The sequence below is a fragment of the Branchiostoma belcheri genome, unplaced genomic scaffold, assembly GCF_001625305.1.
Source record: "Branchiostoma belcheri isolate BF01 breed outbred unplaced genomic scaffold, Haploidv18h27 scaffold49, whole genome shotgun sequence".
Taxonomy (NCBI): domain Eukaryota; kingdom Metazoa; phylum Chordata; class Leptocardii; order Amphioxiformes; family Branchiostomatidae; genus Branchiostoma; species Branchiostoma belcheri.
In genome coordinates, this window is record NW_017804120.1 from 469029 (window position 1) to 483750 (window position 14722).

A 14722-nucleotide genomic window follows, 5' to 3' on the forward strand; every position below is an offset into this window, starting at 1 on the left:
ATATTTCTGGAAATACAGATGACCAAAAACTCCAAAAGATTTTGTCGTATTAATACAACTTCATTCTGTATCTGTATTAGTATTTTGTACACACCCACCCCCCCCCATACACCCCATCTCCATTCGTTTTTCCCCGTCCTTGGGTCAGTATATCGGACGTCGGACCAACTCAGGCCAAGGTCCGGACGATTTTGGCCAGGTGACCGCTGAAACATGTTCCTGTCACTCATAGATTACTTGGTTCCCAAACTAAGTTGTTTTCCCATGTCAGTTCACAATGTGATGTCCGAAACGGTGTTTTCTTTAAGCCCCTCATTTGTCTAAAATGGTAGTACAGTAGTGTAAAATCGTAATGATGTTGTCATACTCTGTCAGTGACACCTGTTTCTAAACATGGATACGGCTTTTAACATGCTTAAAGGGCTGCATTTCACCAATCGATTCGATTCAGACCCAAGCTGAGTACTAGTTGAAGCTTTGAAAGACGAGGGCAAGTGGCACGTATCAATTTCTGTGAAATTTCACATTTTAGCGAGATTTATTCACTGAATAACTCTCAGTTTTTTTTTAACCTGACAGACTGTTGGCATCAATCTAAAGTCAAATTGCTATTTTTTTAGAATTTCATTCTGCATTTACTTTCAATCAGTAAATATAATTGTTCTTTCCACACGTACACCAAATCCAAACATCTGCTTGGAGTTTACAATACTGACGATTTGCTAGTCCAGTCACATGAGTCGTGCGACAATCTTACGACGACCTACGACAAAGTCTTACCACGACCTACGACAAAGTATTATGACGACCCACGACAAAATCTTACGACGAGCTACTACAAAATCTTACGACCTACGACAAAATCTACCGACGACATACAACAATATCTTACGACGACCTACGACAATATCTCACGAAGATCCACGACAAAATTTTACAACGACCTACGACAACATCTTACGACGACCTACGACAAAATCTTACGACGACCCACGACAAAATCTTACGACGACCTACGACAAAATCTTACGACGACCTACGGCAAAGTCTCACGACAAGCCACGACAATATCTTACGATGACCTACGACAAAATCTCACGACAACCTTAGATAAAATCTTACGACAACCTACGACAAAATCTCACGAGAACCTACGACAAAGCCTTGCTACAACTTACAACAAACTCTTACGACGACCTACAACAAAATCTTACGACGACCCACGGCAAAATCTTACGACCACCTAAAACAAAATCTTACGACAACCGTAGGTGTTGTAGCACAACGTTTGAACTCCGAGTAACGCTTCATTTCGTAACCTTAGGCTGTCGGCATGAAGGCCGTCTGGTGGTTTCGCAAATATAACACGGGACAATATGGACAGGGATCACTGCCTACCCTGGGGACGAGTCGATGATTGACAGCTCAACCTGACAAGGTTGGGAACGTGGGAGACTGTGGTTTATTTTGAAATTGCAAGGATTGACTACGAATGATAGCAACCAAATGTATCTGCAAAGAATGCGTCCTTGGCTTCAACAAATTGCAAGTTTTAGGTTTAGTCTATAAACTTAGATTAAAGAGTACGCAATTAAGGAAACAAAATCAATTTCAAGGCAGTAATACTCAGTATTTTCAAAGTCAATTTTTTGGTCATATCTTTTAATGCAGTAACGTTATAGAAGTTAAATCAACCCTATCGAAGCATATTGTTATCTGTAAGGTACATATGCGATGTCACTGACGAAAAACGGTTGCTTCTTTTTCTATCTGGGTCTCAGCTATTTATTGGTGGTACCAAAAATAGATGGAAACCTCCGGTAGCTTTTTTTGGGGGGGGGGGAAGTTTTATTTCAAACACTTCAAGAATGAAATGATGGCGAAAATGTACTAAAAAATAGCCGTAAATTCAAAATCAAATTTCCTCACTTGAACTTTTTTCTGTTTTTTAGGTTTTTTAACGCCATAAAATTACATAGGATGCCTTTAAGACACCTAAATCCAGGATGAGAAAACAAAAGTCTACATGGGATGAGACTGCAAATCACCGTGGATGCGTCCCAAGCTTTAGGGCAAAGGTCACCAATTGGCGCATGCCCAGAGGGCCCAGCCTGAGACCCCTTTGATAACCGCATCCAAACCAACTGAAAACAGCCTTTTTCTTGGTATGTGTGGATAAATGCTGGCATTTTCCAGCTGGGGAGTTATTTCTATTTCTACTAACTTGAAAAAAACTGGCCGTTAGTGTTGTTTTGGCTGCTTGGTAGAGTTCTAAAACTAATCCCATCTTCTTGTCTTTTGGTGGTCTTCATGGGGGTCAGAGGTCATGCTGCCAGTGTTTGGATTTGCCGTGCTAGTACCGCTGGTCAAAAAGTTAAATTTTTGGACTAAATGGACAATTTGGAAGTTGGACTACCCTGTCAGTGTGTGTTTGCAATAGTTGAACACTCAAGTAGGTGATTGTTGACAGCTCAGTTCTTAGATGTTTTCTATATATTCCAATAGGGGCTGGAATTAGTGGGCTGTGCCCTTTAGTACCGGCCGGACGTGACTTGGCGGCCGCAAGTCTCGCGTGAAGCGGAACGTTATCTCACGCTACGGCTCACGGGAAGGGTCAAAGGTCACGAAAAAAGCAGACGACCCTGACAGAAATATAATATTCACAGACATACCTGTATATTTTCCAATTACAAGGCTCATATTCACAATTTTTATATTCTATAGTAAAGTTTTAGGTTTAATGAAAGTTAGGTTTAATACAAGGGACCACCGGCTACGTCCCCAACCGAAATGACGACTGCAACCCCCTCACACAATGCCCAAGCGGGGTTCAAGCCTTCAAATTGCCCCCAGGACGCACGGAATTTGACCTCTTGGGATAGCTTGCCGTCTCCAAATTCATAATTTTGACGAAAGCCCATGTTCCATCATATTCAAAATTCAAATCCTTTAATAGAAATTTAAAAAAATGCTCACACAAAATAATACAACCATATTCCCTTACACACACTGCGCCAACTCATTTTCCACCCTACATCTGCTTGAAGATTAGCGTCAAGCCCCAAGCTAGTCCCGTGGCCGAGTAGCCGGTGTCCAATCTACCGTAGTTGGGGCAGGCTGTCTTCGGAGCTCTAATAGTTTTCCCCCGTCCAGCTCAACAGACCGCCCGGTAGGAGTTACGACTGTGATATAGACTTTTGCACGCCGGGAGTTGGTTGGGCTAATCGACTTCCCTTCGTGAAAAAACCTACCGGGGAACCTAGCTGAGGCGGGCGGGGAAGAGAGCCCCGAAGCCCCGAAGAAAATCTGCCCCAACCACGATAGACTGGATACCAGGTTAGTTGCCAACGTATCGTTCAACAAACGTCGCTTTTCAAAGCGTGTCTTTCACCACAAACGCTGTACAGCACTACACCGTACTTGAACCCTACTGCATTCTTTTAAGGGCTATTCATTGCAAACTTCTAGTGTCGTATTTTTGCTAGTTCCGGAAAGCGTTGTCAAAATTAAGTTTCTAACAGTGTTGGGGAGGGATATTAATTAATAGATATTATATAATTACATATCAGACTATTAAACATTATCATATTAGACTATCAAATATTTATAGTAGTGCCCCCTCCCCTTAAAAATACCTGACACATTTTTTTCGAAATATTTATGATTGTGTTGTGATCGAGGAATTAAAAAAAAAGATATTATACTTTCTTTCTCTAATTCCAGGACATTCACTTTCCTGTGGAGATCTATACTTTCTTCACATTTGCATAAATTTGTGATATTTTTAGCTACAACTGTCATTCTGGTATGATCGTTTTTCATTCAAGGGTTGGGCCCACAAAAAAACAGGAGCAAGACAAAGCTTACACTCCCACAAAGTCAACAAGCTTCTGACGGCTAAACAAGAAAAGTACACATCATCACAGGCCCCCCGACCTCATTAGTACACAGAATGACAGGCTAGGCCACACCAAGTAAATTTTATGGATGACGTCCTTTGAAGACCCTAAATCTAATGCGAGTGGGCGAAAAAAAAAAACAAGAAAGGCCCTAAAAAACAAGATGCCTAGATTAGAAATATACTAAGAGATGACAAATGTTAGGACACAAATTGAATGAGGTGACACAGTGTAACAAGCAAGAAGTCTTTTATTCATCATCAAAACAGCAATAAATCAGGTGGAATAGCAGTTGTCGTCCTGTCCTGTTTTCGCGTTACGGGTTTCACGTCAATCTGACGATTTGAGGCACTGTCGTGACTCTTTGGTCATGGTTACAGGAAGCAGAATTTCTTGTTTTTTTTTCTAGGAACAGGCCAAAATCAATGCGCGCGCGGACGTCATCCATAAAATTTACTTGGTGTGGCCCTATAAAATAAAACTTTAAAAGGAGACATGCTTTGGAAGCAAAAATTGGCGACAGTTTTAAACATCAAAGTGCTAGAATCTTTGTTTTGTATACAAGACTGTTCAACTAAAAGTGGCAAATAAGTGTCGTAATTGTGGCACTTTTGGACAATTTTATGACCGAAACTGTATATACATAAACACACGTTGTTGATTTTTAAAGTCTCGCGAACTCTCTTAGATGTTGTATGAAGGATAGTTATTCCTCCTTGTTTTAGTATAACAGTACTGAATATGGTTGCATAGACACTCACATGTGATAGCTTTAATATCTATAAAAATCATAATTATTCGTAACAACAACACAGAACAATCCACGACTCCTTGCTTAATTGCACTTGCCTTTTTGTATAAACGCCTTAATATTTTCTTAAGGTGAAGAGAGGACTTTTACTTGTATAACTTGAAATTCTATCTGTTTTAAGGGCATCCCATGCAATTTCAGGCGTCAAAAATATTCTGGAAAAGGATATCTGTTTGACAGCAAATTTTCGTACTTTGAGCGTTTGAAATAGCCCCCAAAGAAACAAGCTACGTAAGGTCGATACCAGGCTCACCCTACAATACAAAACAAGCAACCGTTTTTAGTCAGTGACATCGCATTTTTGCCTCACAAATACCAGTATGCTATTGAATAAGTTTGATTTAACTTTCTACATTAAAAGAATGGCCGGAAATTTGACTTGAATTTAAACATCCAGTTTTGCTGCCCTGAAATTTCAATGGGTGCCATGTATGTTGTAGGATATAGTATAATGCTAGACGTAGATATAGTCTCACATACCACTGTATTTAATGCTAGACGTAGATATAGTCTCACATACCACTGTACTTAATGCTAGACGTAGATATAGTCTCACATACCACTGTATTTTCTTTCTTATGTTCTTTGTAACTGCAATTAGCCCTCGGGCAAGGATATTCAATAAACTTTCAATAAACTTTCAGATAATGTCATGAGATACCTTTGCTGAGGTGTTCCCACGATGTAATGTATTGTTGAAGTGAGCTGTTTACAGACGGTACGCTGTGCTCGGTCGGGCTGTGCTCAGTGAAGTGGGCGGCGTACCGTGGCCGACAAGAACAAAATTTTACACCGCAACTTTTGGTGTTTTACACCGCAACTTTTGGTGTTTTACACTGCAACTTTTGGTGTTTTACACTGCAACTTTGGGTGTTTTACACTGCAACTTTTGCTGTGTTTTACACTGCAACTTTTGCTGTGTTTTACACTGCAACTTTTGCTGTGTTTTACACTGCAACTTTTGCTGTGTTTTACACTGCAACTTTTGGTGTTTTACACTGCAACTTTTGCTGTGTTTTATACTGCAACTTTTGCTGTGTGGAAAACTTACAACCCTCCCCTTTTATAATGGACGGTCCCCCTGTCAGGTCAAAGGTGACAAAGATGGCGGCGGCCTGAGAGTCACAGTGTCGTGCTGTGACTGAGTGAGAGACATCAACAGTTAAGATTTCTCCTTTTTGGTGAATCTATTTACAATTGTAGCGGTTTTAAGTTAAAAATTGCATCCTACTGTAGTAGTTTGTGTAGGAAAAATCGTACCGAACCATTCTTTTCTCAGCATATTTTGTGCACATGTGAGGTCAAAAATATTTGAAGACGTGCGGGTTTTTTTTGGGAGGGGGGGCATAAAACTAAAGATTGAGTTCAGATAACATTGTCAACCTACCAATAAATTGTAACTGTCATCGTTTTCTTATAATTTGTTCTATTATTATTAATCAGCATTAGCATTAGCGTCAGGTACGTGTGTGTGGGGGGGCGTTTCTATTATTCTATATTTGCAGCTGCAGCAAGGCTTTTCGACGTCCCTGATTGCAGAAAGAATTTGTTGTCGAGTTTTTAATGTCACATGACAAAAGATGTTCTTTTATTACTTCAGTCATGGATCGCCCCCTGCCTCAAGAACTATGACAATGGTAAGGAATTGTAATATTGATATTTTTGTTATTCAACTTCAAAATGTTTTCATATCATACTTCTACTCAATATAATTGTTACATGTACTTTACAGCCAAGATTATGTGTACTACTATCCCTGGTTATGTTGAAGTACATATTTGTCTTTTTTGGAAGTGTCAAATACAGCCAATTTCAACAGTTCCAGCAACTGTAAACCCTTTCTCCCATGAACCCCCAGTAAATCTGTATCTATAATAACCGGCTATATAGATACAAAACACACCATCTTATCTTGATTTATTTACATCCTTTTATTTATCTGTTAGTTAGTAACTGTTACATGTACATGTATATGCATGACATTACATTGTACCTAAATGGATGATAAATAGAGTTCTTTTTTGTCTTCTCTATGATCTGTCTACAAGCCACAAGTCGCTTCTCTATGATCTGTCTACAAGTCACATTTTTTGGTATATTGCTGATTATGGCTTCATGGATTAAAATGTAATGATGTAATATTTTTGTATGACCAATACTTGTATGACTTACAATATGGTTGTCTATGGTTGTCTTTCCAGAGGAGGAACTTCTGGTAGAGTACTGGAAAAGAGGCTATCAGTACTCTTGAGATCTCAACATTTTTTAGCAACTTTCATGACGTGGATCTAAGGCAGGTAGTACTATATATTATATCAGGGGGAGCTTCATTTGAACACTCTTATGTGTACATGTTTGTCATGTGTTAAAGAAATGCTTGTTATTGTACAATTGTTAAAATATTGTAGCATCAATGTTTTCTACCAGCACAGCTCTTAATGTTGAATAAGGGTGGCTAAGCAGTTCTTTAGAAAGAGATGGTCAAGGAATATCATGGTGTACATGTAAAATAACTTTTAAAAGATGCAGAATGCCTCATCATGATAGACTGTCTCTACATGATGTATTGTGTTATATGGTGTAGTGTATGAATATGATCTGAAACAACAGTTTTGTTTTTCAATCTTATTTCAAGGGGAACAAACTAGGCAATTGTGCTGTCAACAAACCAATTTATTTATTTATTGTATACAGTGTGCGGCAGCTAAAGTACAGGTACAACAAGCTTGGGCTATGAAGGCGTCTTGGCACCAGCTCCAATGCAGAAGTGAGGGAGGCCATCCGGGTACGAGTTATCAAGTGTATAGCACAACACTTCCCATTTAAATCCAAATTTCAATAGTCATGTACTCACCTGTAACATTTCCTGTACATTTGTATCTCGTATAAAAGTATTCAATCAGTAATCAATGATTTATAGTTTATCCATGTGACCCTTCCCCCTGATCCCATACTGTACTACAGAAAAGCTATGTACACAGTACATCACATGAAGTTTCTTCATGTGAAGTTGTCATCAAACAAATCATGACGGTACCAGTTTGTGATTGTAAGTGGTGTTTCTAATGAAAGTCATGAAAGCATCTCAAAAATTGTATGTGTAGTATCACTGTAAGTAGTTGCACATTAGATAGGGTATTAAATAAAGCACTTTCTGAATAATGTTGATAGGTCCTTCATGTCAAGTTGTTGTCAAACAGATCATGACAGTACCAGTATGTGATTCTATGTGATGTTAATGTTATGAAAATCAGGAAAGCATCCCAAAAATATATGCAGTATCACTGTGACTAGTTGGCAATGCACGCAAGTCTAGCGTCTTACAACTAACAGTATAGCAATCCTAGTGTACAGTTGTGGATATGGTATATCAAACACAGAATTAAAAATACTGTTACTATTACTTGTTTCTAAAAGCATAACAAACTTACATTGTACTGTTCTCATGAATACTGTGATGATGTAATATGATGATGTACATGTACTTTCTCCATAAACAATGTTAACTGCCATTAGTATGTGTGGAAAAGCATATTTCTTAGTGTTGCAGTAGACTGCCAGAGTTCTTGTTGCAGGTAAAGCCGAATATTCTATCAATTTACATTACAAGTTGTGGAGTTCTTGTTGCTGGTTAAGAGTTCTTGTTGCTGGTTAAGTCTTGTGATGACATAATATTACAAGTTAAGTGTGTGAGAAGATCAGTTCCTCTACATCTGTTACAATAAATAAATCACCAAAGGACCACCAATTAAGTGGACACATAAACTAGGTGTTCTGTGTACAGGTTTGATGTATATTAATTTGCAATTGCCACCAGCTCTCGGTACAGTGTTAATAATAACCTTTATTGTACATTCATGCCCTATCGGGCTAAGTACAGGTGAACAGATGAAATAGGTAATATACATGTTTGTCTTACAAACAGCTTTAAAACTACTCTAATACAATGGTTCGGCTTTTTCTCGTTTCTTTGTAATGTTAAAAATATAATTTGAGATGTGTTTGTATAATGCAGGATGATCAAAGCGCATAAGAAAGATGCATCATCGCAATTTGTGGGATACCTCTTATTTAACCTTTGCAACATATCACATAAGTAGCGATGAAATCTGTCATTCCCAACAAGTGAGGGTGATGTGCACTCTCGCTGTGCATGGTGGAGCATCCTCGCATCCACGTCTTGTAGTAGGTTTTCGGCCCCCTATTTAGACCAGAGATGGAGAAAATTAGTACATGACTAAAGATGATAACTTATTTTTATACAATAAACACCAATCATTATTTATTTCCAGATCCTTCTAACAAATTCAATTTTACATGTATAAGGGCAACAAAGGTACAAATGAAAAATAAGTAAGGAAATGAGTAGCTAGCTTTGGCAAGGGGCATTATCTTGGATGCAATGTTAAGCTGACGGTTTCATATTTGAGGAGAGCCATACATGTACCTCAACCATATTAAAGATCCACGTATCGACACTATCTTGAAGTGAATGGATCAAACTTTACCATCCCGTCTAACGCAGAGTGTACTAAATGTACAAAACTGATGTTTCATGCCAAATGGCAGTGTCTAGATTATGCCCCAAAACAACCACTTTACCTGAAAGGTGTGGCAGGAAATAAAGTGCATTTGGACGGCCAGCAGGTGCACCGTGACCAGGCAGCTTCCTTCTGTCATTCCAGCCTTGCGCAAAGCTATTCAGGTCATCTGATAACAAGGACATCATGCAGAAGCGGATACACCAACTGAAATGATGAAAATTGGGAAAATTTACAAGATGAATATCACACTGATATAAGCAATAAATATAGAAGGCCATAATGCTATACCTGGCCACCATGCAATTTCTAGATCAGGGAAAAAAGGGTATTAGATCTGGTGACAAAACACAGAAAATAGAGAAGACAAAGAAGTTGAAGCTTCAGCTTTAAACCATCACAGATGCGACCTGTGTTACCTGAGTATATTTAATGAAGTAGATATGCAGTGCAAGGAAGAACAATAAATACTCACATATGAATGGTATTCCCAACTTCTAAGTCACCATCTCTGACTAGTTCCTAAAAACATTGAAAAATATACATCTAGCAAGCAGTATTACATTGCATAAGTATGTGCTACATACAGATATCCACATTTCTCATATTCTGTGACATTGTTAACTACCTAATTTCCAAAACCCCTTCTTGAGTTATCCTCTAAAATTTCAGCAAAAACTCCATCTGCATTCCAGAACAGGCTGCTACGTAAGAGGCTGAAACGAACATGTATAGAATAATAGAAACGCCTCCCCCACACACACACCTACCTGACGCTAATGCTAATTAATAATAGAACAAAGTATAAGAAAACGATGACAGTTACAATTTATTGGTTGGTTGACAATGTTATCTGAACTCAATCTTTAGTTTTATGCCCCCCCCCCAAAAAAAACCGACACGTCTTCAAATATTTTTGACCTCACATGTGCACAAAATATGCAGAGAAAAGAACGGTTCGGTACGATTTTTCCTACACAAACTACTACAGTAGGATACAATTTTCAACTTAAAACCGCTACAATTGTAAATAGATTCACCAAAAAGGAGAAATCTTAACTAGTCTGTTGATGTCTCACAACACTAACTCTCAGGCCGCCGCCATCTTTGTCACCTTTGACCTTATTGAGGGACAATTCTTTGTAAAAGGGGAGGGGTGTAAGTTTTCCACACAGTAAAAGTTGCAGTGTAAAACACAGCAAAAGTTGCAGTGTAAAACAGCAAAAGTTGCAGTGTAAAACACAGCAAAAGTTGCAGTGTAAAACACAGCAAAAGTTGCAGTGTAAAACACAGCAAAAGTTGCAGTGTAAAACACAACCAAAAGTTGCAAGTGTTAAACACCAAAAGTTGCAGTGTAAAACACCAAAAGTTGCGGTGTAAAACACCAAAAGTTGCGGTATAAAATTTTGTACTTGTCGGCCACGGTAGCGGCGTGACAGAGCCTCAGAGGGTAGCGTCATGTCAACAACTCGATAATCGTAATGATATGCGTTTGGGCGCGGTCATTTCAGTGCGTTGTTTTGCGCTCGTGCCAACATCTCAATAGCGTTTGGGCGCGGTCATGTCAGTACGTTGTTTTGCGCTCCTGGCTGGCAAGAGTCACGTATTTGGGTAATATTTTTGTAGAAACAGATAAAAAAAACCCTGATCCCGGGCCGGGGTTCGAACCCACGACCTCCCACCACTCCGCTAAAAGGTCTAGACCCATCGGCCGAATCAGTTGGTAGCGACTATAAACCCCCTACTGTTACAACATAACCGCATATTTCTGAAAAGAATCTTTTAAAAACCTTTTATAATCACACATGATTTTAATCAGAGATTTCTTTAAATGAATTTGGGATGGACCAAATAAGACATTCTGTGTCTTTAGTTTTTGGGTACCATCCATAAATAGTTAGAAACAGTCTTCGGTACAACACTAGCAACCGTTTTTCGTCAGTGACATGGCCTTTTTTTATATTCCAACATTTCATGACTAGGCATGGTGACAGCACACTCAAGTTATATTAACTTATTTTATATTCCAACGCATATAACGAATACAGGACAAGACAATACTCATTTTTACTTGAGTTAAGTGAGGAAAGTCGTGTAAAGTGCCTTTCCCAGGGGCACAAGATCGGTGGTATGTCAGGACTCGAACCCGGGACCTTGGTTCCGAGTCGAGCACGCTGCCGCTATGCCACACGATCCCACAAATGGAATTTTTGCCTCACAGATATCAGTATAATATGGAGTAGAGAGTTAATTCAACTTACTACATTAAAAATTGACCATGAAACTGATCACGACATTAAAAATTGACTTTATAAATCCAGGTTTACTGTCCTGAAATCGCTTTGGGTACCTTTAATATTCATAGCTATGATCATGATAGAAAACAGACTCCACTAATATGATTGATGATGATTGTCCTGTCTCCTGTCAATCATTTAAAAGGGCGCGCTGAGATGATTAATGCAACAGTCCTCTCTACACGTCAATCAAACTTGTCTGAACGTCAGTCATTGGATAAAAGAGCGCTGAGATGATTAATGCAACAGTCCTCTCTACACGTCAATCAAACTTGTCTGAACGTCAGTCATTGGATAAAAGAGCGCTGAGATGATTAATGCAACCGTCATCATCCGCACGCCAATCACTTTAAAACTAATGACTTAATTTTAAACTTGACCAATCACTATCGTTCTATCCAATCATCAATCATTGAAAAGACTAACCGTTGACGTTGTTTGTTACGATAGTACTGTCGAACTGTCAATCATTTTAAAAGGCGCACGGAGATGATCCATGCAACCGTCCTTTCCGCACGTCAATCACTTTGAAACCAATGACTCAATTTTAAACTTGACCAATTACAATCGTTCTATCTAAAAATCAATCATTGAAAAAACTAACAGTAGACGCGATTCGTTACAATCGTCTTGTCTACCTGTCAATCATTTTAAAAAGGCACACGGGGATGAATAATGAATCGTTCATTCTGCACGTCAATCATTTTGAAACTAATGATTTCATTTCAAACATGACCAATCACCGTCGTTGTCTGAACATCAATCATTTAAAAGACTAACAGCAGACGTGATTCGTTACAATCGTCCTGTCTACCTGTCAATCATTTTAAAAAGAACTGCTGAGAAGATTTATTGCTTTCGTCACGTTAATATATCAATCATTTTCAAAATAACGTCTACAAACTTGACCAATCACCATTGTTCTGTCTGAATGCCAATCATTAAAAAGACTAAATGTAACAGCAGACGTGATTCGTTACTATAGTACTGTCATAACTGTCAATCATTTTCATAAAGAAATGATCTTTTAGGGCACGCCCTGTCTGTGTTTCAATAATTGAATATGATTTATTGCTATACTTTTGTGCATAAGTTTATATGGAAGTGTGAAAAGATTTTCATGTCTGTATATGACAATGATAGACAACATATAGCGTGTTAAGTTGAGCGGCGAAGGACAGTTTTTGTGTAAAGTGAACGGCATATAACTAGAAAAGTAACATTTCCAATGCATATGCATCTGTATCTGTAGAGCCGGTATAACCGCCTTTCGGCGTAACACACCAGCTTCACAGGCACGCGGCGCAGCGGCAGCTGGCTATATTACACCGACTTGTTACACCTAACCCTTGAACTTCTAACTCTAGACATTGTTTAAAGCTATCTATTGACAATGCCCCTACTGTACTTGGTGACAGTGAGTTCCACTCTGTGATAGTTCTAGGAAAGAATGAATTCTTGAACACCTCAATCCTTGGTTGATAACTCTGGTACTTGAAGGCGTGGCTATTTCTTGTTCTCTTCTGGGCTGGTATTAGGTACTTAGTAGTTGGGACGTCCACCAGTCTATTAGTCATTTTGTACATCATGCATAGTCTGGACATCTTTCTTCTCTCTTCCTGTGAGGCCCACTGTAGGTATGCATGATGTTTACCTTCGCATATGGTCTGCTCTGTTAATTCTTACTCTAACACATTTTCATATATGGTGACAGAAGTCTAAATCCCTCCTGCTATAAAATTGCAACATTATGTAACCTAACACCAGTTACCATGGAGAGACAGTCTGGTTCAATTGGGTCAGAGGTCACTGTTTGTAGAAGAAGAAGAAGAAGAAACGTAGCAAAAACAATATGTTTTCCTTCGGTAAACATGAAAATTAAACAAAAACTAAAGGTCGGTGTAAAGATCATGCATAAAGGATAGCCTGAGGACCACCGGCTTTACGGCCCCAACCGAATGAATGAATGAGTGTACCGAGCGGGGCTAGAACCTGTGCCCCCTCTAGATTCATACAGGTTCCTCCATACAACAAATTGTAGAGTGGGTTCTCTTACTCTCCAAGCTGAGGTTTGGGTTTTGGCTTATTTTTTGGCGTGTTTAGGCTTTTCATGGGGGTTTCTTTTTTTGCACTGGAATGACTGGATGAAAAAAAAAAATTAAAAAGTACAAAAAAGAAACCCCGATAAAAAAAGCCAAAACCCAAACCTCTGCTTGGAGAGTAGGGTTCTCTACGTCAATCAAATCCATGACGCCAGACTACACATGAATCATCATATATCATTTATAATTAGAGTGGATCTATAAATGGGGTGGATTACCATGGATAAACGACTTGACAGATTATCACAATGCCCGGGCATGTTTAACGCTAAACAGGTAGCATTTTGACAGCCATTTTATGAATACAAGTATCAGGGTAATATAAGGACGAGGACAATTGTTTATTGACAGAACTTAAGTACCGTACCACGGGAACTTTTTTTCTATCATGTGCTAATGTAAACAATAGCCTGGATTGTAACACTCCTGGCTAATCATTGGTTTACAGCAAAGTTGCAAAGTTCTAGCTACATGCAGAAGTCCTGGTGGTGGAGAGAAGATGCCGGTGTACTCTTGTTTTGAATGACTAGAGGTTGTTGTCAGTGATCAGGCCGACCATGTTGTCTGGGAGATTGTTCCAGATGTGTACTGCAGTATGTATGAAGGTTCTGCCGGTGGAGTGAGTTCTAGAGACTGGCACAGTGAGGGCATGTTTACCAGTGGAGAGACTGCTGCGGGTTGTGCGTCTGATTGTGTAAGGTTGGAAGCATCTTTTTCGCAATGCCTTCCACACACAGCCCAAAAACCGACATTTTTAAAAGTAAACTTTCCTCAATATGTAAAGAATTATTAAAGGTGGGAAAATATTTCGGCAGACTTTACGACTTCGTAAAGGCCGCTGAAAGGCAAAGTTCGCCTTTCCGTCACCTTTCAGTGTGCTTAAATACGACGTAAATATAATACATACATTTACGCTTACCTTTACAAGTCCGTAAATACAACTCAAGGACTACAACAGCCTCTGAAGCCTGGTAGAGGCTATGCAACATTGTGCCCTACTAAACACTGTGGATTGAGGCATCCAATGCGATTTCAGGGCAGCAAAACTGGAAATATTTTGATTGAGGCAATC

At 39.1% G+C, this 14722-nt stretch overlaps 1 long non-coding RNA gene across 1 annotated transcript; it reads right to left on the reverse strand.

Moving 5' to 3' along the window:
- Positions 1-7331: 7331 nt before the first annotated feature.
- LOC109479552 lies at positions 7332-10395 on the reverse strand. Its single transcript, XR_002140789.1, has 4 exons — positions 10312-10395; positions 9727-9773; positions 9313-9458; positions 7332-8911 (listed from the first exon to the last, which is right to left on the reverse strand). It is a non-coding gene; the product is annotated as an uncharacterized LOC109479552 (long non-coding RNA).
- Positions 10396-14722: the final 4327 nt, after the last annotated feature.